The sequence below is a fragment of the Equus caballus genome, chromosome 28 (genome assembly GCF_041296265.1).
Source record: "Equus caballus isolate H_3958 breed thoroughbred chromosome 28, TB-T2T, whole genome shotgun sequence".
In the NCBI taxonomy this organism is placed as follows: Eukaryota; Metazoa; Chordata; class Mammalia; order Perissodactyla; family Equidae; genus Equus; species Equus caballus.
In genome coordinates this window covers 41,794,947-41,822,146 of record NC_091711.1, presented here as the reverse complement: position 1 = coordinate 41,822,146, position 27,200 = coordinate 41,794,947, and the positions used below count along the sequence as shown (strand labels likewise).

At 57.7% G+C, this 27,200-nt stretch overlaps 1 protein-coding gene and 1 long non-coding RNA gene across 4 annotated transcripts in view; one reads left to right on the top strand and one right to left on the bottom strand.

Moving 5' to 3' along the window:
- Window positions 1-6,482, bottom strand: part of CACNA1I (calcium voltage-gated channel subunit alpha1 I) — a 114,914-nt gene extending 108,432 nt beyond the window's left edge. Inside the window, exon 1 of one of the 2 annotated variants that reach the window (XM_023631848.2) lies at window positions 6,169-6,482. The gene's annotated coding sequence lies outside the window, so the exon portion shown is untranslated. The remainder of the gene's footprint in view (window positions 1-6,168) is intronic. The other variant, XM_070254562.1, reaches the window with a different exon arrangement.
- A 164-nt stretch (window positions 6,483-6,646) lies between these two features.
- On the top strand, window positions 6,647-27,018 carry LOC138921303 (uncharacterized). Of its 2 annotated transcripts, XR_011433785.1 has the most exons (4): window positions 6,713-6,846; window positions 17,441-17,518; window positions 20,003-20,026; window positions 22,176-27,018. It is a non-coding gene; the product is annotated as an uncharacterized lncRNA (long non-coding RNA). The 2 variants fall into 2 exon arrangements; XR_011433786.1 differs by lacking the exon at window positions 20,003-20,026 and having other exon boundaries at window positions 6,647-6,846.
- Window positions 27,019-27,200: the final 182 nt, after the last annotated feature.

Here is a 27,200-nt window from a genome sequence, read left to right as displayed (position 1 = left end):
ACCCCCATCACCACCACCACCACCATCATCACCACCATCACCATCATCACCATCACCTCCATCACCACCTTCAACATCACCACCACCACCATCACCACATCACCATAACCACCATCACCATCACCTCCATCACCACCTTCACCTCCATCACCACCATCACCTCCATCACCACCATCACCACTATCCCCACAGCATCACAGAGGCTCTGACTGACTCTGGCTCTGTGCCAGGCAATAGGCAAACAGCTTTCTGTACATTGCCTATGTCGATTCCCACGATGTACAGATCATGCTTATTCCTACTTTATGGGGAAAGAAACTGGGGCCCAGGAAAGTCCAGCAGTGCCCAAGGTCACCCAGCTGGTATAGGGCAGAGTTGGGGTCCCAGTCCAGGTCTGCTCCTCCTGAGCCCAAGCATAACCATTACAGGCACCACCCTGGGGCAGGGAACCAGGCCTGCCGTCCCAGTCAAGTCACCGAGATGGCTGTTGGTCCAGGCAAGACCCTCAGTGTGGGCAAAGACCTCCCCAAGTCCTCCCAAGTCCACGGGGAAACCTGCATTCCAGAATCTTCCAGCTGGCACTCCAGAGCCCGTGGAGCATGGTGTGGGGAGGCCCTGTGTATGCAGAGCTCAGAGTCCCGGTGAAGACAGACCTGAGGCCCGTTCTGGTCGCCCAGGCCCTCTGCGTGTGTGTGTGCGCGCATGTGTGCACATGTGTGTGTGTGTGTGTGTGTGTGTGTGTGTTTTCACAGGCAGAAAACCTGTTTATCCCTTTGTCAACAACCACACACCAGCTCTTGTTACAACTAGAAGAACAAACAACAAATTCATTCCGAGAATACTAAAATCCAGGAACCTCAGAATCAGAACAGCTTAGACTCACCCAGAACCTTAGAAGCCCCAGATACTAACGACAACCACCTCAGGCTCTGTCGTGCAGTGTTTCGGAGCATGGACGCAGGAAGCCGAGAGCACTGTCGGAGTCCCGGCTCTGACACCAACCACCTCGGCACACGGCTCAGCCTGGCAGGCCCCCGGCCACCGTCTAGAACACAAGGGTGATGACTGTTCTGTGGCCGGGCTGCTGGGAGGATGGACTGGGGACACACCCAAGCGCCTGACCAAGCCGCCAGACGCTGGGTTAGCGCACAGGAAGCCCCGCGACGGCCTCCCTCACTTGTTAGCACCATGAGCCACCAAATTCCAGAATCTGGGAGCTTGGGGGTCCCGGAAATGCAGGGTCTGCTTTTAGACTCTTATGGGCTCCAGATCTTCACACAGGGGACCTCTGAAAGGAATGGGACCCCCAAAGTGGCCTCGTCCGTCACCACACGCACTCACCAGCACAAAGATGACCCACAGTCACACACACACTCTCACACATACACAATCACACACAGAGACACACAATCACACAATACCTACTCACACAGACACAAACATAGTACTCACACAGATGCTCACACACCTGACACACTTCACACACTCATTCTCACGCTCACAGGCACACAATCACACACTCTCACACATTCCCCCCCCCCCCCCCCCCCATGTGGAGCCTGTACCTGGTCACTTGTAGAAAAGCCTTTGAGAGGCTGCGGGAAACCTACTCCCAGAACCTTCCAGCCGGCGCCCAATGCCCCTGGAACCCTCTGTCTGCTCCCTCTTCCGCATGACAGCCCTGCAGGTGCATGACAACAGCCTGCCCACCCCCAAGCCTTATCTGCCCCAGGCCTCTGTCACCAGCTCATTCCTCAGCCATTCCTCGGGCAACAATTTCCAGATCATCTGTTCCCTGGGACCCCTCCCCAGTCACACTCAAATTTGCCTATTTACCCCACAAGGACAAGACCAGACTTGCACCAAGTCACCCAGAGTAGAACAGACAGGTCACCTGCCTGATTCTGCAGGGGGGCCCCTCTTGATGCAGCCTAGGGGCCCCAGAGCCTGGCTGGCAACCCAGTCAGACTGCCATATCTATGGGACATGTGGTCCACTGGTCCCTTCAGATCTTCTTCAGAGAAGCTGCAGCCAAGCCAAGTCTCCTCTAGCCTAAAGATGACTGGCTGAAGTTTGGCCCCCAAGTGCATGATCTGACACAAAACTTGCTCCGGTCCTGCCAGCTGAGCCTGCCTACAGATTGCTGTCATCTTGGTCCCATCACCAAAATCACCAGCTAGCCCTCTCAGCTTTGCAGTTTTGGATGAACTGGATCAGACACCCTTCCCATGATGGCTAACAAGGTCAGAGCCAACACTATTTGCTAAGCACTTACCATGCGCCCGAGACCTCGGCACAACCCAGTGAAGTGAGCGTCTGCTCTCTCCACTTGAGAGGCGAGGAAACAGAGAGGTTATGCGATTTTCCCAAGGTGAAGAGCTTCTCAGTGAAAGAGCAAGGGTTTGGGTCTGGGAGGCCCAATCCAGGTCACCAGTTAAACCTCTCCAGGCCAGGTTGTGGACAAGAGGTTGGAACCATCCCCCCATACCTGTCCATGTGTCTGTCACTAGACATCGTCATTCGTCAGCTTCTGGCCTTACGGCTAGTGCCAGAAAGCAAGGCCGCGTTCTAGTCTCCATCAGTATTTGAACACCTCCCAGCAGGCGACTCTGCTGATCATGTTTCACTCCCTCTGCAGTGATTAGGGCCTTGGGACTTACTTCAGCTAACAAATCAGGTGACCCTGGTCCCCAGCGCAAGGGGGGTGTTCTAGCAGAGAGAGCACTGGATTGGGAGTCCCCAGGCCCAGGTTCGAGTCCCTGCACCACACAGTCTCATCAAGCTTCGTTTCCTCTTGTATAAAATGCAGAGCACAATTCCTCCTCTATCACACAAAAGGGAAGCAAACCGGACAAGGGCTTCGGCAAGGACTCAGCGAGAGAAAGCCCGCCTCGCGGTCTGGCCCCACGCCGGCTTAGAAAGCCTCGCAGAAATCCTTCAAGGCGGAAGGTGCCACCCTAAGTTTACAAGAAGCTGACGTTCCCGGGACACTAAGTGTCCTGTCCCTCCAGGCCGTGTGCGCGATCATGGACTTGCCTCCGTCTCCTCCAGCCCGGACCAAGAGCTGAGTGGTCCAGGGAGGAGGCCCAAGGCCCTGGACCGCCGGGGAGTGGAAGCAGAAGGTGGCCCTCACTGTTCATCGGGCCCTGTGCTTTCGAAGCCCCCCACAGAGCAAACACAGCACTCGTTCTCCCCTCGAGACTACGAGAGGAAACCGAGCCCAGGGGCCGTGTGCCCGCACCGCACCTGGCACAGGGGAGGCCCCGGCCCCTCCCGGGGCACGGAAGCTCCGATGGGGCAGATTCTGTCTGTTCCCCTCTGTTCACTGCTGTGTCCCCCAGTGGCCAGAAGAGGGCTTGGCACACAGTAGGTGCTTCATAAACACAAGAGAGAGAAGAAATCAGATTTGTTTTCTTCCCTCCTTAGACTAGCAGCCAGGAGGGGAAAAAGACAGTCCACATCTTCCTGGATATCGGGATCCACAGGCCCACAGAGCTACACTCCCCCGGATCCATGAACCCCCCCACACACAGGCTCACAGACACGTACACCCAGAGATCTCTGGACCCACAGACCCACCTACCCACACTCTCAAACATTCACACGCACCCACAGCTCCCTGGGCTGTCTTTGAGACCCCAGCCCAGTCCCAGGACTACTGGGGACCCAAGGGTTGAAGACACAAGGCAGGAGCACTTCCCGGGACCAGGTGGGAAGAAAAGGTCCCGCAGAAAAGAACAGGAGGGAGGGAAGGGGTCAGACAGGATGGGGAAGGGAGGACAAGAAAGGAAGAGGAGAAGGGAGGCGGGGGAAGGAGGGCCCTGCAGCCCAGTGGGGTCTCCCAGACCCCTGGGCCCAGCCCGCATCCCCTCTTTCCAGGCATAGTTTCTGAGCCCCCTGAGCGGGTGGCTGGACGCCCAGAGAACAAGGCAGCTGAGAGGAGATGGACAGACTCAAGGAGGCACTGGAGCTGCTCTGAGAATCTCTTCGTTACCTTGGAAAACGCGAGCCCCTCGAGGGTGGGGGAGGGACAGAGTGGCACCCAGAAACACCCTTTCCTGGGAGGGCTGAGGCCCAGGGGATCCCCACTGGGCTGCAGGGTGAGGGTGGTAGAGACGGCAGTGGAGGGGGATTGGGGGCGGGGAGTCGGAGGTGGTGACCCCCGCGGGATCAGTGTGTGAATGTGGATCCAGGACCACAGGGAGGCCACCTTCAGGGAAGTCCCCAAAATGGCTCCCAGCCTGGCTGTGGGCTCAGAGGGAGCAAGCTGTCCCAGCCAGAGATAGCGGTGGGAGAGGAGGGGTTCTGGCAGCAAGCTCCACCCCACCTCCCCATCCAAGGTCAAGGGGAGTCAGGGACAGGGACATGGGAACTGCTGCTTGGTGCCCCCGGTGGGCCTAGAAGATGCCCTCTCAGAGTGCCTGGAATGGGGGGCTGGGGGTGGGGGGACAGGCACAGAGAACCTTGGTCAAAGGAACTGGGAGGGACCTTCAGTCCCAGAGACAGGCCTGGGCAGCCCTGAGCAGCCAGGAAGGGCGCGTGAGGACGCCGTGTGGTCCGGGCCTCCAGGTGCGTGTGAGTGGGGGTTCGTGAGTTTGGTGCCAGACCAGCCCAGCAGCCCCAGGATGTGCTCCTCTCTCTTCCTCTTCCTCCTCGACTGCAGTCCCAGAACCGGACCCCACTCACGGCCGCTCTGCCCTGTGGCCCAGTGGCACCCCCTCCCTCTTGCTCCACATGGATGGTGGAGGCGAGAAGGGGACAGGGAGGTCTCTAGACTCCCCGCCCAGTCCCACCCCTGCCCCAGGTCCTAGAGCCTGAACAGAAAGTTTGTCCTGAAGGGTAGACCAGAGTTTCGGAGGCCAGTCCTTGGAGCTGAGGGGAGACCCTGACCCAGGGGTGATGGGCAGGCCCTAAGGATGGAGGCCGGAGGAAGCAGGCCGGGGCTCCTCAGCCAAACCCTTTCCCCAGGGCCCAGACCAGACCATGGACCCACACCCCTCTCTGCTCAGCATCCTAGCCCAGGCGGTGCCAGGATCTGCTGGGTGAATCCCCCAGGTGGTGAAAGACAGAAGGACAGACTGGCTCCCTGCACAGGCCGACCTGAGCACTCCAGCCCACAGGACACTCCTCACATGGCGTGTCAGACCCCATCACACCACACAGGCACAGACGCAAGCAAGCCTTCTGTCTCTCTCTTTCCCTCTGTCTCTCTCTGTCTCTCTCTCTCTCTCTCTCTCTCACACACACACACACACACACACCTTTGGCCCCAGAACACAGACTCTCAGGACCACAATACAGCCCAGGGATCTCCCCAGATGCCTATCTCACCGACGGCTCAGGAACCCCCAGGACCCTGAAAGGGGAGAAGGACACAAGCAGAACAGCCAACGGATGTCTCAGCCTGGGCCCGTCCAAGAGCCCCCTCCGCCAGGCATCATGACCTGCCCCCAAGGGGCCTTCCCACCCCCTGACAAAAAGCCTCTAGCCCCCCCAACATCCCACACACACCACCAGCAGACAATTAAAACCCAACCATCAAAAACACTCATTATATAACCGCCCCAACCTGCTGAGGATTCCCTTTACCCCCCGGAGTCCCAGCTCCCACCCGGCCTGGCTGCACGCAGGGAGGTGCCGACCAGGGAGGGGGCCGCCACCGGCCCGGCCTCGCCTCGAGGAAAGTTACCGGCTGCCTGGGATTCCCCGTTCAATCCCCCTGCCGCCCTTCTCCCTCCGCCAACACGCCCAGCGCAGCCCCCGGCCACTGGCACCAGCTCCGGTCCAGCTGGCCGCAGCGCCGCAGCAGCGGAGGGGCAGACAGACAGACGGCCTGGGCCCCCGGCCGGCAGCCTGACTTGTTGAATAAATTTCTGCAGCGCTGGCTCAGCCGGCTTCAGCATTGGCACCGAGAGAACTTTCGTGGCCTTGGAGAAGGGACCGGTCAAAGTTTCCCGTCCTTCCTCCCAAGGCACCCGCCCCGAAGGCACGGGATGGGGGGCCGACCTGAGGGGCACGCGCGGGTTGGGGGACAGGTCCCCAGAAATAAATAAATAAACGCCCGGATAAAGAAAGAACCCGACGCGCCGAGAAATTGGCCTCGGAGCTGTGCCCTCCCCTCCTTCCCCCTTCCCTCCCACCCCCACCCCCATCCCCACCCCCACCTACCTTGGCATGGACTTGGCCGGGCAGCGGGGGGTGGTCCAGGTTAGAGACGCGGGGGCGACGCGTCCCCCCGAAGCCGGAGATCGCAGGGGACCTCCAGCCCCGCCAGCCGCCCCCCGCCAATTCAGGATCAGCTGAGCCCCTGGGGCGCGAGGGGCGGCGGGCGGGGGGCGGCGGGCCCCGGGGCCCGGGCCATAGCGGGCGGAGCCGCTGGCTGCGGAGGGGCGCCGAGGCTCCGGCGGGCGGCGAGGAGCCGGCAGCGCGGACGCGCCGCGGACCGAGCCGGAGTTGGAGCGCGCGGCGGGCGGGCGGGCGGCGCTCCGGGCCGGGGCCGGGGCCGGGGGCGCTGCGGGGACCGCGCGGCGGGCAAGTGCCCGGGGGCCCGCGCGGCGGGGGCGCCCGGGGCGGGGGCGCGGGGTCGGCCGCCCCCCTCGCCGGCTCGGCTTGGCTCGCGCCTTCGGCCCCGGGCTCGAGGCGCGGGGTCTGCGCGCGGCGGGGGCTGCGGAGGAGCCGGAGCACCGGGCGGTGCGGGGACGTGCGGCGGCGGCGAGACCGAGCCGCGCCGCGTGCGAGGCAAAGCTGTCCTTATACTGACACCAAATGTCTTCGGGGAAAGCTGCAGGCGCGGGACGCTGGAGGGGGGAGGCGTGGAGGCGACAGACAGACTGACGGCGGCGGCTGGTGAGCCCCCAACCCTCCCCAGAGGGCAGGAAGCCCCCAGCCTGGCGGCCACCTCCTTAAGATTCAGGGTCGTGCCTGGGGGAGGGTCCTACCTCCTCAAAACGGGGGCTGCGTCATGCGTTAAAAAGGGAGGGACCCCATTACTGACCACCCCAAGTCCCAGGTGCCTGGTTGGCCACATTACGCTCTGGATTCTCACCAAGACGCTGTGAGATTCAAGATGGGGAGGGGGATGTTTCCCCCACTGCCCCAGCCGGGGGCTGCCCGTCTAAGGCCACCAGCTGTTAAATGGTGGAGCTGGGCTACAACTCCACTCCAAAGGCCACACTACACCCCAGGCAGCCTCCCTCCCTGCTTCTCACTTACACCAGGCCTTCTTCCCAACCTTCAAGGTTTGGTTGAAAGGCCACCTCCTCCAGGAAGGCTTCTGGGAGCGTTCCCAAGTGGAACAGATGCCCCTTTCTCCAGCTGTAAATGCCCAGCCTCTCCCCTTGCCCTGGGCAGCCGGGGCCACAGGAGTCTGAGAAATCAGGGACTCTAGCTCAGCCCTCCCCACTCCCACCTCACCTCCTTGAGGAATGTGGGCTGGGGGGACAGGGCACGGGGCTGGGCTGGCTGTGGGGGCGGAGGAATGAGGAGGCCTGCCCTGGGGCCACTTGGTCTGGGGATAACCACCTTGGAGGAAGTGCCCTTGGGTTGGACCCCAGCTCTGCGTGTTCCAAGGGCCTTGGCAAGCCCCTGAAAGCTTCTGAGCCTCGGGTTCCTCATCTGGGAAATGGGATAAAAGTTCAGGCTTTGCTTTGCAGAGAACAGTCTAAAAAGAGCCTAGCACCATCCCTGGCACATAGTAGGTGTTCAACCAACATTCATCCCTTCCCCCTTTGAGTCTGTGCAGGGAGACACAGCAAACCTCCCTCACCAGACCGCAGTGCAAGGTCGGGGAAGCACAGGAGGCCGGGAGGTGACTCACAGGTGTGGCTTAAGCAGGCCAGAAGGCGTCCACGGGTGGGATGGGTTTATTCAGAGCAGAGGGGCCTCAGATCAGGAGTCTCGGGGAAGACTTCCTCAAAGGCCAGAGGCCTGCTCTGGGCCTCCAAGGCTCCCACAGGATTGAGATAAGAGGAGAGGGGGTGGGTGGAGAAATGGCATCGAGGAGGCGGAAAGGACATATGCAAAGGCATGGAAGTAGAATAAGCTGGCGCGGGCAGGCGCTCCACGCCCTGGCCGGCTGAGTGCCCAGCTGGACAGCCCCAGGCCTGAGAGAGTGAGAGAAATTAGGCAGCAGGGCAGGGAGAAGATGCCAGCCATGGCTCTCTTCCTTTTCATTCTCCTCTGGCAACGTTTTCATAAGTTCAAAAGGCTGGGCAAGACCTTGAGAAGCCACCAGATGGTGAGTTCTCAGGACTAGGTCCTTTCAGTTCCAGCTTCCAGAAGTAACTGCCCAGACCCTGCTTGCATACCTGGCGTGATGGAGATCTCATCACCTCTTGGGGCAGCCCCTTTGCTCTCCAGGCATCTCTGCTCATTCAAAGTTCTTTTTTATGTTTAAGGAGAAATTTGCCCCCTCCACAATCCTAGTTCCTCCCCTGTCCTGGCAGGACTAACACGCCCTCTCCAGCCTCCTTCAAGCATCCAGAGTGGCAGGAAGTCCTGCTTTATGTCCAACCCAAATGCTTTCTGCTTCAACTGAAGCCTTATTTGTCTAATCCTTCACTCTTCTGCCCACCCCACCCCACCCGTCAGCCTAGGGGTGGGCTCTGCGGACGTGGAGGGTGCAGATAGACTAAAGGTCACCGAAGAAGTGGGGATGAGGGACGACCCTCAACCTGCTGGGGGATGGGATTGCAACTCCAGGTCTCGGCAAGAAGCCAGGCTGCAGCGTCCCTCCCAGAGGCCCTTGCTGGCTGCGGGAGCTTCATTTATTCATTATTGCTATTTATATTGTGCCTGGTATTTGCAGAAGGCTGGAGCAGCCGCACACACTCATTAGGCCCCGCCATGCCCCGGGAGCAGGCCTCTGCCAGGAGGTAGGTGAGCTGGACCCCGGCCTGGAGTCCCCTAGTCCATCCACCTGGCAGCTAGGCCAGGATCCCTGTGCCCTCCCCCAGGGACAAGGCCCAGCCAGGCACCCACTCTCTACTCCAGCAGCTGCTGGGCAGAGCAGCCCAGGCTCACCCCGCCATCCCCCAGGAGAACTTGCTAGCAATTGTAGTACCTGGAAGGGTAGGGAGCATCTATCAATGGGGATAAGCAAGCTGGGGCTGAAGGAAGCTGGGGTCGGATTCCTGCCCCAGACATGAGAGGAGGTCCCTTACAGACCCGAAGGTCCTAAGAGCGGAGACAAAGCTTCCAGCATCCTCAAAATCCACGCTGATTTATTTCTCCAGCACTTACAGAGCACTTATCTGCGCCAGGCCCTGGTCTCAGCCCTTGATAAATATTAATGCATTTAATCCTTTGCACAATCTTGTAAATCATTGCTACCGTTTTACAGATGAGAAGCCATTGGCACAGAGAAGTTAAGTAACATACTCAAAGTCACACAGCTAATTAATGGCAGAGCTGGTGTTTGAATTCTGGGGACCTGGTTCCAGAGTTTGTGCTCTTAACTAAGATTCTGGACTCTAAGATTCAAAAACACTGAGTCAAGTTTTCCAGGATTGCAAACTGGCAGAGTGACCCCCCTACTAGAGTGGGGAGGGGCCTGGCCTGAGACACCCTCGCACAGGCCTGTATCCCATAGGAGCACATTCCCCTGGGGCATGGAGGGCCACCCTCAGCCCCAAGAAGCACACTGAACACCTCAGAACCGAGCCCTGAGCGCGGCCACCGTGGTAAGAGCTAGGAGCAGGAGAAGCCAATGACAGAGCATGAGCTTCAACATCCCCAAAGCTTTTATTAAGCATCTACTGGGTACCAGGCCTGTGCCAGGGCTGGAGAACATTCTGAAATGGAAAAGTCCAGAAATGGTGATGGGTGAAGCAGGCGGGGAATTTGGAGTCAGACGCAGAGGGAGTGTGGGCTCCCTCCCTGCGATGGGGCAGGCCCTCGATGGGTTCAGAGAGGCCAGGGTGGCCCAGAGCCCAGGCTGGAGGGTCGTGGGAGAAGAAGCAGAAGTTTCAGAGAGAAAAGAGTGGAGAATGAAGGGAGAGGAGAGAAAGACTGCGAGATGGAGGAGTCGGGGTCACGGGGAGGGGCTCCCTGGGGAGAGACCGCCAGAGAGGGTGGGGGACTCCGTGGGAGTCTTTGCATGGCTGCCGTGCCAACTTCCCCCCCACCAAGCCCCCAGGAAAGTCAGCAAGACACACAGAGACCCATGCGAGTGAGTTTTTCCGTGTGGGCTTGTCACGAAAGGAAATGAACTCCCCCTCAGAGCTCACATGGATGAGACCAGCCCTGGCAGGCCAGCCAGTCCATCCCCCAACTGGACTAAGCTGGCGGAAGCAAAGGTCAGAGCTAGAGGGACCCAGGAGGACGCTGGCATCCCACCAGGGTGGCTGTGGCCACAGGAACCCACCCAGACAGGAAGGGTGGGGGCGCGACGTCTCACCTGCTAGGGAGCAGGGAGCCCCTCCCCGCGGACAGGTGGCCCTTTGCTCCGTTAGTCCACTTAACCCGACAACAGTCCTAGGTGAGCCGTATCACGAAGCTCGTGTTACAGACGGGAGAAGCAGAACCCAGAGAAATTAAGGAAATTGCCCAGGGTCACACAGCTAATGAGCGGCAGAAACAGGATTCCATGCTAGAGTGAGTGAGCCAGAGAGCCAGAGAGAGCCTCTCCCACGGCCCAGGAAGGAGGCTGGAGATGGCAGAGGGAGACAGAGACAGAGCTCAGGAGCCCCAGGTTCCTGCCGGGGGGGGGGAGGCCCCTGACTCTCAGCTGAAAGAGGCTGTGGATGCCCTAGAATCTTCCCGGACGGGGCTTGAAGAATCCAGTCTGAGCGCAGCTAAAAAGGCCACTTGATGCCCCAACAGTCTGCAACTGGCAAGGGGGAGAGGGGGCGGCAGTGGGTCTTCCCAGCGTGAATGTCAGGGAAGAGAACCTCCAGGGGCACTGCCCACACCACCCCCCAGCCCCTCTCACATCTGATGGGTGCTTGACCGTTGGTGCCTCATGCCCTTTGCACCTCACAACATCCAGCACGCACGATCCGGCATGCAGTAAGTGCTAGATATTTGCTCAGTGTGTTTCTTGAATGCCAGCCCTCTGAGCAGTCACTTCCAGCTCCATTTTACTGATGAGGAAGTTGAGGTCAGGAGAGGTGATGTGACTTGCCAATGCTCACTCCAGGGGGTGACCTTTATTGACCACCTACTATGTGCCATGTGTCGGATATACAGAGATGAATGAAACCCAGCCCAGCGGGGAGACAGGCATGTTTAGACAACCCGGGTTATGCGCAGAGGAAGACAAGTGGGGGCGCCCAAGAGGAAACCGTCTTTTCTGGCGGGGGACAGACAAAGAAGCCTTCACACACACACTGACCGTGTGAAAACTTGGAGGGAAGGTGGGCCGGGGACCGGTGGGAGCTTTCCCGGCAGGGCATTGGAGGAACGGCATCCCGGGTCGGGTGACAGCAGAAGCAAAGGCCTGGGAGTGTGAAAGAGCAAAGCTTGTTGTGGGAACAGTGGAAGTCCCGTGCGGCTGGACCATGGCTTTGAACGCCAGGCCACGGAGGCGGAGGTGGGGAGCGAAGGTCAGGTTTGTTGTAGAGGACCTGTCTGTCTGCCGTGTGAGGGCCAGTGGGAGGGCGAGATGAGGTGGGCGGCCTGGACCAGCCTAGGCTGCATTGCTGGCGGGACAGATGGAGGCAGACTCCAGGGATGTTGAAGAGTCAGAGAAACAGGACTTGGAAACTTAAGGAGGGAGGTGGGGAGGGGAAGAGCAGGGAGGGCCTGGGTTTCTGGTCCTTCCCCGGGCATGGGTGGGGGAGGGTGGTAGTACCTGATGTCTCCCCCAGCAGAGCCCCCAGGGCCCCTCCCAGCCTGGCTCCCAGAACCTCCCCAGCCTGGGAAGGCAGAAGCTGTGATGGGGGAGAGACAGGCACAGTGAGGGAGAGACGTCGAATCAGAGAGATGGGAAAGTATGAGATAAAGAAGGACATGGGAAGAGAGGTGGCGGCAGAGATGAGGAGAGACCAGCTCAGGCGTGATGGAGTCAGAGGGGAGAGGGAAGGGAGGAAGGGAGAGAAACCAACACAGTTGGGGGGCACCCTCTGCCCTCTGCTTTCTTCTCTCTGCCTCTGTCTCTCCATCTCTGGGTGTCTTTGTCCTTTTTCCTGTTCCTTGTGCCCATCTCCCTTCCTCCTTGGTGGTTTCTGTGTCTTCTCCTTTCTCTGACTTTCTCCATCTTTCTTCCTGCATCCCCCTCTGTCTCTCTCCACCTCTACCTCTCTGCGTCCCCGTAGCTCCCAGCTTGGTGTGTGCGCCTCGCTCTCCTGTCTTCCCGCTCCGGTGTGTGAGTCTCTCACGCACGCACGTGCACTCTAGCCTCACTCCTTTCTTCTCTCTGCCGCTCCCGCTGCTCAGAGAAAGAATAATAGAGCGGCCCTCTTCCTTTTATCCTCGGCTGGACAGAGGCTGGCGCCCCGGCAGCCAGGCCTCCAGGAAGCCTCCGTCAATGTCGCCATCAAGGAGAGATGGTTGGGGAGGGGGGTGGGGGGACACTGGACAGGCTGGCCCGGGCCCCTGCCGTGTGGCCTTCTGACCCCTGGTGACTCAGGATGGGCATTTTAGGGAGCAGGCTGGCTTTGCCCAGAGGCAAGGTGGGCAGCTCCTCAACTTCCCAGAGTGGATCATGGAGCCCAGTGCCCCAGCCCTGGGGCCAGCTCCCTGCCTGTGCCGACTCCGGGTTTTGGAGAACAACCGCCAGCCTTGCCCTCTGTTTGGCCGTGGTCTTGGGGAGGCGGATTGGGGGGAGAAAAGGCCGTAATCAGATGTCTTCTCCTGGAGAGTACCTTGCAGCCTCAAGCCGAGCTCCAGGATCCCTCCAGGCTGAGTCAGGGGTCCCCCACTCCACTCCTGCCCTGTCTTGATGGTCCACCTGTCTGTCCTGCCCCTGCCACACTGGGAGCCCTGCAGAGGAGAGCAGCGCTGGATATTGAGCAGGGGCCAGAGGTTTGCTGAGTGAACGCATGAGTGAGTGAATGATTATCACACAGAAGAGCATGATGGGACAGCTTTGTCTCTTCGCAGCTCCTCCCTGAGCCCTGACTGTGTGCCAGGCACAGTTCTAGGCCCTGGGGTTCCAGCAGTGAACAAAATGGGGTCCTTGTCTTCATGGAGCTTATATTGTAGTGGGTGAGTCAGAAAATATGTAAGATAAATGAGTAAAATATATAGTACATCAGGTGATGATCAGCATGTAGAGAAAAACTAAGCAGGGGAGGCGGTGGAGAGTGAGGGTGGCGGGGTCATTTTCAGTGGTCAGGGATGTGGTCTGATTCAGATCCTACAGATCACCCTGGCCGCTGTGTAGAGAAGTGGCTGGGAGGGGTGCTGTTCCTCAGTCTCCGCCCACTCTAGAGCCAGAGGACTGAGGCTTGCTCTGCAGGCTCCTTGAGCCGTGATGCAAATGGCCCTGACAGCTGGGCCCACCTACCCCCTGAGAGCCCAGACACCTCTCCTTCTGGGTGGGCAGAGCCTGGGGCTCCGACTGCCCCACCAGCCTCTCAGCCCCTATCTCAGCCCCTCCCGCCCCGTCTCTCATCTTGCACTCTCTTACGCCGCCGTCCCCAGGGCGGACACATGTTCACACACAGACACAGGTTCCCTTTCGTAAAACCTTTCCAGGAATCCCTTCATGGAGGGCAGAGACACAGACCGCGGTGGGGGTGTTAGAGAAGCCCACAGGGAGGGAGAAGGCAGGTGCACACCCTCAACAGAGATTTGGGGGGGCTTCCTGCAGAGAGCAGCTTTCGAGATGTGCCTTGAAGGTGGGGTGGCCATCCACGGATTAAGGTGGGGGAACACTTCCACTTGGGGGGTCTGGCCTCCAATGCTGTTTGAATGTTGGTATAAATTATAAATACACAGATGGGGAAGCAGCATGAGCCAAGCCACTGAGGCAGAAAAGCACACACGTGACAGACCTCGGGTGTCCCAGTTACCAGCAAGGCCTCACCACTGTCCACCTGTACCTCCACATCCAGGAATTCCCTCGCGCAGTGCCCTCGACTTGGCCAGATGAGCAGGATCATCTTCATTCCTCTGGCAGATGCAGAAGCAAGGATCAGAGAGGCCAAGAGACTGGCCCAAGGTCACACAGCAGAAAGTGGCAGGACTCAAAAGCCAAGTCTGGGTCCACTCTCTAAATAGCCTGGAGCCTGCGGCCACCCTGCTCCCAATCTGCAGAGGCCTGGGGATCCCTCTGCACCGCAAACCTCCAGAAAAACCTGGAAGAGGGGTTCTTCACTGCTTAACCCAGAGCATTTACTTCCGGGGCACAGAGTTGCCCTCCCCACAAAGGAGAAGAAACACAGAGATACTGACACACACCCCTCGCAGTCGTGTGTGTACACACACACAGACCCACAAACACCACAGACACCCTCACACGTACATCCAAACAGAGATCATTTCTATTAAATACACCCTCACACCAAGACACACATTCACGGATGCATTCACACTCCGTCTCAAGTACACACAGACACACGCACGATATTATTATTAAGTTCACACAAATACAGGTGCAAGTGCAAGTATACGCTTTCCCAAATGCACTCAGGGAGGGAGGAAGACGTATTGAGAGTTAGGGAGACGGAGGGAAAGGAAAGAGAAGGCGGGAAAGGAAAGAGAAGGAAGGCGGAAAAAATCAAAGGGGAGAGGGAGGGGCTGGACAGGTCAGGGAGGGAGTGAGTTTAGAGCATCTAAGAGGAGAGAGATTTAGGGAGAAAGATAGGAGAGGAGAGGGGAAAGATGGGGAGAAAAAGATAAGGAGATAAGGAGGCAGTGAGGGGACAGAGACTGAGGAAGGGAAGAGGGGAGGGGCAGCCTGTGATTGGAGCCTAACTTTAGCTGCAGAAGCACTGATGACTCACGCGTCGGGGGGAGCGCTGAGTCCGCTCCAGGTTTCTGTTTATATACCTCGATGAGCTAAATATACGGCGAAGGGGTTCTTCTGTTCTGGTCCAGCAGCTCCTCTGCGTTCTTCCCCCCACCCTTGCCTCCCCTCCCCAACACACACACAAACACACACGATGCCCCTGCCTGCCTCTCCCTCTCCCAAGCCCACAGGGCCGTGCCTGCGCCCTCCCGCAGCCGACAGCACACGTCTGCCCTTGCCTGCAGCTCTCCCCACTAGGGTATTGGCTGCCAGGAGCTGACCATGGGAGTTGGCTCCAAGCTCAGAAATAACATGGTCCAACCACCCCTTTCTGATGCCAGGTGGTTGGGTGGGGCGCGGGGAAGGTGATGCTTGCCCAAGGTCACACAGCATGCAAGTAGATGAGCCACACCAGAGCCTCCCGTGACTGCCAGGCCAGAAAGGCCCCCAGGAGACGGAGGTGAGGGCCTGGGGCAGTGGGACTAAGTGCCCAGGGTAGGCAGGCTGGGGCTGGAGAAGGGACAGTAGAGCCCCGGGTCAGAGAGAGCACTAGCCAAGACCTGCAGAGCAAGGAAGAAATGGAATTTGTGTGTGTGATCTTGGGAACAAAGGAGAGAAAGAATTCCATTGGCAAAATCATCTCTGGACCCACAGGGAGCTCCTTCTACGTCATCAGCCCCCCTACCTACCCTGCATGCCGACCTCCTGGGTCGACCACCCAAGCCGCCCGCGGGGCCGCCTCCCGTCTCGCCTGGGACGTGTCGCTGTCCGTGGTGCTGAACCTGCTCAGCGCCTCTCCCCGGCCTGGACAGCGTCCATTCCCACCCAGACCTCTCCCAGCAGGTCAGTAGGGCTGAGGGAAGAGGTGGCAAGAGGAAGGAAGGCGAAAAAGAAGACAAAGGACAGGGAGCGTGAGGGAGGTGGCCCAGCCAGAGACTTTCAGGGAGACAGCGCGATTTCTTCTTTGGCATGGTTTTCAAATAACCACAGTGACCAAGAAGAACGCCACAAGCAAAGATGGCTGACGAATGGAGGAACCGAGGCAGATCCAGATGTCTGAGAGCTGAGTGAGTGTTGACACGCACAAACGAAGCCAGGCTGGAGCGCGGACACGGGGCAGGCTGGGCGTAACGTCCTCAGCAGAGATGAGCCAAAGCACTTCTAGTTTTCCTGTGTTTTTATTACCCATCCTGATGAGAGGTTGTGAGTTTTCACACTGTCACAGAACAAACAGAGCCGTGACTTCCGTTTCCCAGGGTCCGTGGCTGTTTCATGTACTCCTGACAGCTCCATCACATTTCTGACACTTTGGAAAATTTTGTTTTCCTCTGGGAACGTAGAAGGGTGCTAACCCTCCCTTTCCCGTCACATCCCAGGCTCAGGGGCCTCATTCCCTGCGCACACCTGCCCCCCAATGCTCCAGTTACACTGCCCCATCCCTGCACTGTCTCCTGCCTCCAGGCTTTTGCACATGCTAGTTCCCTTACCTGGAGTGCCTTCCTTCCCCCTCTTTCTCCTTCTAGGCCCAGCTCCTCTGTCTCCCCCACTGGACACTGCAGGGCAGTGGGTACCACACTCATCTCAGTATCCCCAGCAGCTAGCACAGGGCCTGTCATACCCTTTCACTTAGTTTCTTTTCCTTCTATGTGAGTGAGCTGAGCCAAAGAAATGCTTGGCTAAATATCCTAGGATTGAAGGGGAGAGGTGAAAATTTACTCCTTGAGCAAGGAGGGCATTGCAAATGTTCAAAGGAAGGAGTCTCCAGGTTCTTAGATAAATCTTAAAGACAGTTTAATAGACTCTTGCCTCCAGCTTCATCTCATCTGCAGATGAGAAAACCGAGGCTGAGAAAAGAAGGGCCTTGTGCAAGATTGTCCAGCGAGATCCTGGGCATCCCGAAGCTGCCCGGGACTGTGAGGGGAGTCCTTCTGAGTGAGGGCAGGTGGGGAGGGGGTCTGCTCTTTTTCCTGGGCCCCTGGGTCCGGATTTGGCCACACACACCCTCCTCAGGAGAGAATCTGTGGGCCCTGGCAGAAAGATGGCCCCTCCCCACTCCTCCACCACCCCACCTGCCCAAGGATCCCAGCCTTTGAATAATGAGCGATTCCTAATTTAATTCCATCTTTAATTCATTTAGGTCTCCCAGGAGCTTTGAGCTGGAGTCTGAGGAAATGCTCATTCGTTCCCAGAGGGTGGGAGGGTTTCCTTTCCTGGTTCAGAGAAGGGAGACGGAGAGGCCAGGGTCCCATTTTCCTCTGGGACTTCGTGTGCCCCCTACTTTCTCCACAGGGAATCCCTCCATCGGACTTGGGCTGTGGGACAAGCAGGGTGCTGGGTAGAGGGTCGGGAAGGCAGCTGGGAAAGGAAGCAAGGGGCAGAGGGCAAAGCCCCCCGCCTGGCATTTTCAAAGACACAGTGCTCATGGGTACAGCGAGGAATCGGTTGTGGATTCCGTGTCCTGGAGCATCATAAGCATTGTGATCAGTTCTCAAGGGTCTGGTCTTATAAGGCACTTTATCTAACTCCGACTCAACTTTAACCTCACAGAGTTACCATCTGCGTTTCGCAAAAGAGGAAAGTGAGGCTCAAAGGAGAGAAAGTGACTTGCCCAAGGCCACATGGCAGGTAAGAGGCATAACCAGGACTTGAAGGTGCTCTTTCCGCCTTGAAGCCCTGCCCACAAGCCCCACCTCCCCAGGGGTCTCGGAACACACACACCCCATCTCTGACAAGGAATCCCAGGGGATGTCTTCTCCAAGGATGCTGACCCTCCAGGGATGAGCCCCCTGCAGGTGTTTGGGAAATCTTGTGCATATGTGTAAATTTCATCAACAAATAATAATATTAATAATCTAACAATAGCAAACACTTATACAGTTTTCATTTGTGCTAGACACTATCCTAAGCACTTTCACATATTAACTCAACCTTCACCACAGCCCTATGAGAGGGGTGCTGGCATTATCAGCCCCATTTTATAGATGAGGAGACTGAAGCACTGGGTGGTAAGTAGCCTAGCTACAGGCCACACAGCGAGGAAGTGGTGGGTTCTCAGGATCCTGCAAAGTAAAGCTTATCATCCTGATTCGAAAGATCAGGAAGCAGGCTCCAAAAGGGTAGGGCCTCCCTCAAGGATGTACAGGAAATGACCGAGCTTGAACACACTCCCGGGTCTGACCCCCAAATCCCAGCCTCTCTATTGCATTCAGTAGATGAGGACCTCAGTTTCCACCTTTGTCAAATGGGTCTGACACCTGTGTCACAGATTAAGTGTGAGAACCAGACGTGAAGTGGGCAAGTACTCCGTAAATGGTGGGGCACCAAAAACATGAGAGCTACATTCATAAAGCACTTAGAGCGTGGTCATTTAGTTCCCACAACAAACTACGGGGCTGATGTTATTGTTAAGCACAATTTATGTTAAGGAAACTAAGGCACAGAGAGTTTAAGTAATTTGCCTGAGGTCACACAGCCCACAAATGGTGGAGCCAGGATTTGAACCTCACAGAGTCTTGCCTTTCACCACTTGCTCTGCTCCCTCCCCCCAGGGAGTAACAGGGAAGGTGGGGAGGGGATAGAGCTGGCAGCCAGACCTGAGGGGACACAGGAGGAGGTCATCTGGCAGACAAAAGGGAAGGCAGAGGCAGGAGAGGGGGCAATTCTGGGGCCAGACCTGGGGGAGGGACACAGACCAGCCTCCTGCCCCCAGGACCCAGGGGTCTTGTGAGCTGGTCTGTGCTAAAGCTGAAGCATGGGGCCCCGGGTACAAATGGTTTGTATGGAGGGAGGAAGGTGTTGCCAACCCAGAGGCAGGCAGATGATACAGCAGAAGCCCCGAAGGCCACATGGGCTGCCGCTGGACAGGCAAAAGCTGCCCACCTCAACGGGGCCTCCCAGCTACCCCTGCCCTGGGGAGGCATCTGAAGTGGGCAAGCCTGGGGGCAGTCCGGAGGCAGGAGGCAGGTCCGGAGGGGCTGACGACTTGGGCTGGGGGTGGAGGGGTGGGGAGAGTCTGAGGGTGATTTGGAAGGTTGAATGGTCAGGACAGGTAACTCCTCTCTTGTGGGGTCAACGAGAAAGGGAGAGTGGCACCTCGGTTTCTGGTTGGGGTGAGACGGTGGGGGTGGGGAGGGGAGGAAGAGCAGATTTTGGGGAGGAGAGCAAGTCCCATTTGGGACAAGTTGAGGCTGAGAGGTCTGTGGGACACGTGGGAGCAGACGGACACACCCAGGAGGCTGTGGAGATGTGACCGTGGGGGCCCAGGGAGAGGGCTGAGCACTCACAGAAGCCATGCAGGCTCGGGCGGCTTAGCCAAGGGCCGCTGGGCTCACCAGCCCTCCTTGTACCCGTTTCTCAAGAGAGGAGTCTCAGGGGACCCTCTGGGGACATCTCCTGCCGGTATCCACCATGTCAGGACCCCATCAAGGGGAGGCCGCCCCAGGACTGCCTGCTGGAGTGAGGCTGCAAGGTGCACTGTTCACAGACCAGGCTTCGCCTCCCCTCTGGGCAATTGCAGGGCCATAACCTCAAGTGCAGGAGGTCGCAGACACTGGGTGGCCGGGGCTGACTTGACCCCAGCTCCAGGGAGAACTTCCCAAGTCTGCAGGCCAGCCTTCCAGGGAACAGGCAGCCCGCTAAGGAGTGAGCTCCCCGTGACAGGTTACAGCCACACATGAATGAAGGCTGCCTCCTCCCAGCCGACCCTTCCCGCCAGTCCATCTCCCTGTCCTTGCATCTGTGGACACGATCTGCACCCCACCCACCGCTCCCAGTTTTGCCATCTCTCATCCTCACTGTCACTCTACTCCTCTCCTCCTGCCTCAAACCTCACTCACTCTGAATTCCCAAATGGTCCCTGGCACATAGTAGGTGCTCAATACATATTTTTTACCTAAAAAATGGCTTCGCACTCATTTGTTCATTCAACAAACATCAGTCATCCACCCACTATGTGCCAGGCACCATTCAAGGTTCTGGGGCTACAGGCAAGAACAAGATACAAGAAGCCCTGTGGTCCTTACATTGTGATTGAAAAGAAAGACAACGAAAAAGAAGAAGGAAATATATGGTAGTCAGAAAATGTGAAGTGTTATTCTTTTCATTTTGCAGATGAGGAAACTGAGGCACAGGCAGGTAGGTCTCGGCCCCTGGTCTCAGGCGGGATCTGCACCAGGCCGCCTGTCTTCTGTGCTGGAGGCCACCGTGTAGACTGGGGTGCAATGGGGATGGCTCAGAAAATGCTCAAGCTGAAAACCCTTCCCGGCCCCCCATGCCCTCAGGCAGGGAGAGGTGGCTGGGGATTGACATGTGCGGTCACCCAGGGCCCCCACCCTCCACCCCTCCGGGCTCAGAAGGGCCTCCTGCTTGGTTTAATGCTCTGCTCTGACCAGCTTAAAGATTTTGGAGCGAGAGGCGGCACATCTTTCCTTTGTGCTGGGCTCTGCACACGCGTAGTCTGTCCTGCCCTCAGGGTAGCGAGGCCTCCAGCAGGGGCCCTCCTCCCTCCCCTCCTCTCTGTCTCCTGCCTGCCCGCCCTCATCACCCCAAGTCAAGGGCCTGTCGCCTATCTCCCCCACCCCAGACTCTCGAGAGTGTTGGGGACAGAGCAATTCTTCTCTGTCTCCAAAGCACGGGGCAGCACGGAGCAGAGACTCCAGGAGCACTGGCTGGGCTGGGCCAGCTGCGGGGGAGGGAGTGAACCGGCCCCTCTTGGGTCTTTGGTGGAGCTGGTGGTACAGTTCCTAATTCTGCTTTGCCCTCGGAGATCTGGCATTCCCCTCTGGCTGCATCTGACTTGAGGTCCAGGGCTCCTCACGCGGATGCAGCCTCCCAGGGTGTACCCAGTTAGGAGCTCTCGGGTCCAGGGACGTCTCCACCACCGGCCCAGCCCTGTCCTCTGCACCCTCAGCGCCACCTCTGTGCTCTGAGAGATTCAGACATTTCACGCCTTCTCTTTGCCCGGGTTGGCAAAGGAGGCCCAAAGGGGGCTGGCTCTCCTGGGCTGCCAGCAAGGGCCTGCAGGGCCGGATGAAAGCGACAGCCTCTGACCCTTGTTCCTCTCTAAGTGCCGCCTCTGAGCCATCTCAGGACCCTGAGGTTTCCTCCTCTGTGGCTGAGGAAGCTCCAGGGGCATGGCCGAAGGCTCAGCACACCCACAGGCCTCAAGCCCCAGCTCCTGGCCAGGGAGGCAGAGGGGCCGAGGCCCAGGCTTCTTGGTCCTCTGCACTCCTCCTTGTTCTGCCTCTGCGCATGCTCCTTGCGTGACACAGGTCATCCCAGAGCCGCAGCCTGACCCCCTGGGGGCTCCTGGGGGACTGTCAGGAGGGAAAATGAGAGGTGTATTAGTCAGGATATGACTGGCTGTGCTGCTGCGGTAACAGACCCCGAAATCTCAGAGTTTTAACACAATAGTTTATTGCTTGTATGTGTCACATCCAACTGGACAGCCCCCTGTGGTCCACGACACACTGTACCAAGGTCACAGTAGCAAGGAAAACAGGCTGGAGATTGCGGGGGATGCTTTCAAGATGCTTTCCGGGCTGGGCCCAGGGTGGCGTCATCCCCTCCACCACATCCCACGGCCAGAACGTGGCTCCTGCAAAGGAAGCTGCAGCAGAGGTGGGGAGGTGGTGTGAGCGCCACGCACTGTCCTGTCGCGGGTCGTCACGGGGCGAATGCACATTCCCAGGCCTCTTCTGGGAACTGAGCCCCGCTCTGGTTCTATAACCAGCGCGTTCAAGAGCAGCCCAGAAAGCCCCACCCTTGTTCCTGCTGAGATGCACTCTCACCAGCTTAGCATTAAGAACTCAAACTCAATCATCAGTCACCCCACCAACCCCAGCCCTCCCTCTCAGCACTTAGCCTCAGGCCACAGTCGTTCAGAAGTTTAGGGGCTGAAAGGTTTGCACAGAGCAGCCTATGCTCATTCTTCCTCTCTCTGTCATAATTGTTAATTTATAATTTATACTCTCAGCTGTTTCTAAAAAGGATTTCTTAAAAAGTAAAATAAAAGATCAGAAATCATTTAGGGAACAGGAGTGAGGTGGATGTTCTAGAAAGTTGAAATGAACATTTATTATAGTTGAATAACATAGTAATGAAATACAATAATGTAACAAATTACATTTATTACTGTAATATAGTAATACTAGTCAATCTGAGCTTCCTAGCAGCAGAGGCAAAAAGGGAAACGTCTTCCTCTATATATTCATCCCTTCCTGCTTCTTTTGCCAGCTCTTTTCCCTTCGTAAAGTTTCTTCTCTTTGTCCTCCCTTGTTTTCAGATCCACTGGGGACAGAAAGATCATCCTGCCTCCACTTTTTAGACATCCATATCCCCCTTGCAAGGAAGAACAGCATAAAGTCAAATGGCTTCAGGATTAGTGTAAGGGAACCTTCAGCCTGAAGAATTGAGCCTGCACAAGACTTGAAGGTCCCTCCCGCGCCGTCTTTTGGCTCCTTGTCCAGAGTCAGAGCAGAGGTTAGAACTCGGTGGGGCTAGGGACGTGTTGACCCCATACAGGGAGGGGTTCAAGACATGGCTTCATTAGGCATCCCGGAAATGCATCTGGAGTGCAGACCCCATTCCCTGATGTCCTGTATATTAATTCACTGGATCCCCAGGACGACCCTGCAAGAGAGGCCTATGACATTATCCCTGTTTCGAAGATGGAGAAACTGAGGCCAAGAAGGGGAAATGACTTCCACAAGGTTACGCAGCTCCCTTCCCCTGAAGACCCAGCGTTGGGGCAGGAGACCCCCAAGCTGTGGGTGAGATGCCCAGAGCTCTGAGAGGGGGAGGAGGGGAGCTTCCAGGCAGGCCCCAGCTTGGTCTGGGAGGATCAGGAGATGCAGACAGGCTCCCCCTCCCCACCCCCAGACTCCAGTTGCCTTGACAACAGGGCCTCTATTCCAGGCATTTGTTGGAAATTTGCATTTTAATGGAGATGTAATTAGAATTAAAAAGCTGAGGTTGGAAGGGACAGAACCCTCCCCCGCCCCCTGGGAGCCAGAAGCCCCCTCCCCTCCCAGAGCCCTCCTGTGACACTTTCTCTACCACCAAACTCCTAGTGTCTGTCCCCACTGCCAAGATGGGGACTCTGAGGCCCTGAGCAAAGAAGGGACTCGTTCAAGGTCTCACAGTGAGGCCAGTGCCCAGAGTCTGGGCTCCATCCACTCTGCCTAAGGACCCCCTAAGCCCTTCCTACCAGGAGGTCTCCGTACAGGGTGGCAGTGGGGAGGGGCGTTGGCTTGCTGAGGGCGCCCAAGTCCTCCCCGAGTCTTCCAAGCTCCCCTCTTTCTCCCTGTAACCTCTGGACATCTCAGTGGCCTTGGGGGCCTGGCGGAGCCGGGGGACCCCTCCCGTCCTGCCCCAGAGGGAACTGAGGCCCTAGAAGGAAGGGATGTGCACACAGCGACTCAGTGGCAGAGCTGGGTCTTTGGCTGGTCAGGGTTGAGTCATTAAAAGGACTCCACCTTTGACGCCCACCCAGAGTCATCGTCCGACCCCAGATCCCCAGGAAGAATTTCCAGCAGCTTCTTCCTGTGTCTTTACTAAGTTCTTAAATCAGTCCTGCCAACAATTTTATCTTTTCAAACTGTTGAAAAGAAGCCACCCTTCTCTGCCTGGCCCTCCCAGATGGTCCTCCCTGAGGCCTATTTGTGGGGACCACCCTTAACCCCACAAACCCTGGGGTCACAAACACAGGCCGTCAGGGGGCAGCAGAGGCTCACACTTGCTGAGAGTGTAACACAAATGTGTAAGCACCACCAGGCCCAGACAGAGGCCCTCGTTCACTCAAATCTGCTTTCCTGCATGCAGCCTGTCTCCTAGTGTGTGCCCAGCAGATGTTTGTTGAGTGAATATATGATTAAGGGCCAGGCCAAGTGCTCAGCACATTCCATGCAACCTCTCATTGCACCTTCCAACAGACCTGTGAGGGAGACACTGCCAGCCCCCACTAAACCCTCCACGAAGCTCAGAGAGGTGATATAACCTCCTCAGGTCACACAGCTGGTAAGTGGCAAAGGCTTCATTTAAATGTACACCTGCTGACTCCAGGCTCTTGAGCATCATTCTCTGTGGCCTCAAACTCCCCGTGTGCTGATCACAAGAGCATGGAGCTCTAGCAGCTACATACATGGCAGGTCACGCACACAGATGTGGGCACAGGTCCCACGGGCACACAGCTGGGCCACATGGCAATCATTTATTTACGAACATTCAGTGCTTACTCTGTGCACAGTGTGCTTTTCCAAGTGCTTTGCAGTCAATCCTCACAGCAACCCTAGGAGGTGGGGACTATTATTATAATCAACTCACAGATGAGGAAATCAGGCAAGAGAGGTTACGTGACTTACCCAAGGTCACACAGCTAGTGAATGAAAAAGCCAGAATTTGAACCTGCACAGAACCCATGCTCCCTCTAGACGTTGGGACCCAGGAGCCAGGGGCTCTGGGCACCCCTCCCCCCCCAGCCTTGGGAGGAGGGCTGGACAATATTTCTCAAAGCCCAGTTCACAGAGGAGGAAACAGGCCCAGAGAAGGAAGGCGGCTTGCTTTTGGGCACACAGCTGTGCAAGCCCAGTCTGTCGAACCCAGAGCCTCTGTGTGAGCCCCAGACCCCTGGGGATGCCCCCAGCCTGCCCATCTCCCATCTCCCATCTCCCACCGCCTTACAATCCCCTCCTCCATGCAGGAGGATGCTGGCCCAGGAAACTGAGGAGTGATTGCCTGGTGACAGTGTGGTCAGAAGGAAACAGACACGAAACACAGCATCACCTTTTAGAACAGAAAGCTCGAGAGACCCTGAGCAGGTTGGAGGAGGGGAGATGAGAGGGTGAGAGGAGCCCACTCCCCCATCAATAGTCAATTTAGAGCCGGATGGTGCGGAAACGGATTTTCTCTTGAGCTTTCATATAAATGCACTTCAAAGCCACTGATGGCGGAGTCGGAGGTGAGCAGGAGAGAGGGAGAGAGGACTGAGCGGTAATGCAGAGCAGGGCGCAGAGAAGGGAGAGGTGCGCACACACGCAGACTCGCAACCCGCAGTCAGAAAAGGCAACTGGAAATTCCATTTGGGTTTTCACTTTGAAGGTGGAGAGAGGCCAGGAGCTTAGGGGACAGGGGCTGACTGAGGAAGAGATGGAAAGAGAGAGGACAGAAACACAGGAAGACAAGAGTCAGAGGTGGGGATAAGGAGATAAAGAGACCCAGAAAGAAAGGTGGAGAAAAGCAAAAATGACAAGATCCCACGTGTTCCCCAAACGCACGAGTCAAAAAGGCCACACACACCCCCCGCCATGCACACTCACACCCACACTTGCACATACTCGTGCACATTCTTGCTCAGGACTCCAAGACCTGGGTTCTAGTCCTGACTCTGCTCTTGAAATGCTGTGGGACCTTGCAGAAGACCCTGCCTCCCTCTGAGCCCTGGGTGCCCCTGAGGCCTAGTGAGGTTGAGCTGGGGCCAGGAAGGCCAGGAAGGAGACAGGGATGAGGCATGCGGGCGACCAGGACTAGGACGGCAGAACCCTCACTGTGGTGTGGCTCCTGTATGGCCCAGGGCCCCAGCTAGCAGGCACCGAGGGCCCCCAGGAAGGGCTGCGGGCAGGCAGGGCCCCAGGCTGCACATCCACACGAGGAAACAGCTCAGAGCAGGAAGGCAGCTCTTCCCACGTCTTACAACCAGGACAGGAACCCACCTGTGAGGCTTCCTGACCGCCCTTCCCTAGGGAGAGGGGCAGAGCAGGAGGGCGCTGCCTCCCGGGCCTGAGCCATCGGGGCTCCAGGACAGGCCTGGCACCTCGTTCACCCAGAGTGGCAGTGGCTGTGTCTGTACCACGGGCCCTGAACAGTCGTGGACGCTGACCCACCCAGCCCTTGTGCTGGGTGCTTCTCTGGATCAAGCTCCTGCCGCCTCACAGCCACCTTATCAGGACGTTACTACAAAGCCCCATTTAACAGATGAGGAAACTGAGGCACTCTCTGTTAAGGCATTGGCTAAGGTCATACAGCCACCTGCAGCCTCCCCAGCAGTGAGTGTCCAGCTGTCATTTGCACACCCTTCCGGAAGGAGACCTCATCTCCCCGGGGGCAGCCCTGCCTGGTGCCTCTGCCTCAGTTTCCCCACCCACTCCTCCAGGCCAGGCCCACGAGGGGTGTCTAGCCCGGTCTTCGAAAGTCGCAGGGCAGGGACAGCAGGAAGCTGTGGCCGGCCCGCAGTGCTGGCTGGAAACGGCCAGCTGAGGTCGAGGGGCGCCCCGACCCCACACTCCTGCCGAGACAAGCCACCCTGGACGGCGGCGCGAGAACCCTGTCCTGCGGCGCCACCTCGTGGCCAAAGAGGCCGCCCGGCCCTTGCAGAGTCCGGGTGAGCGCAGGGCTGAGCTGGGGGCACGGCAGGAAGCCACCGGCCCCAGGAGCCCCTGTTCGCTGGGACACCGGAAAACGATGAGTTCTCCACTCCCGGGCCCCAGTGCTGACCACCCCAGCTCGGGAGGAATGAGGGGGGCGGTAGAGCTTGGTCCTGTGCCCTCCTGAGGGGCAGACTCACACATCTGGCGACCTCCTGGACATCTCTGCCCCACTCTTCACAGGCGTCCCAAACTCAACCGTTCATCCATCTAATTCGTGCATTTATGGAGCCCTTACTATATGCCGAGCCCTCACTGTTCCAGGTGCTACAGATGTAACAATGAACAAAACAAAGATCTCCGCCCTTGTGGAGCTTACAGTGGGACGTGCGGGGACAGACAATAAACAATAAACATAAGAAATAAGAAAACAATCTGGCTATTTTAGAAGCAGGAAAAAAGAGCATGTCTGACAACTCTCCGGGGCCCCCACAGCTCTTGGGGTAAGCTGGAGGAGTCTGACATCAACTAGACCATCCTGCCCTCAGGGCTCCTCTGGGTAACTCCTGTCCCAGGGGACATGCCCTCACTATGCGGTCCTCCTGCCTAGGACTCTCCCCTCCCACGTGGTCAGCTCCTCTTCTCCTCCAGAAGCCTCCTGACTCCCACAGCTGGACAGGCCCCACTCAGTGCCACAGCACTGCTCTCCTGGGTGGATGGTGCAGGAGTGCAGCCCACCAACGCTCAGGGCAGGCTGTCCGCCTTGATTCCCGGCTCTGACACCATCTGTGTGACCTGGGCAGGTTCCTCGGCCTCTCTGTGCCTGTTTCCTCATCTGTAAAATGGGGAAAACAGTGGTTCCTGCCTCAGAGTGTGGGGGGGTGGGAGGGGAGAGTAGTTAACAAATGCAAAACATGTAGAACAGTGCCTTCACATAGTGTCTGTTATTA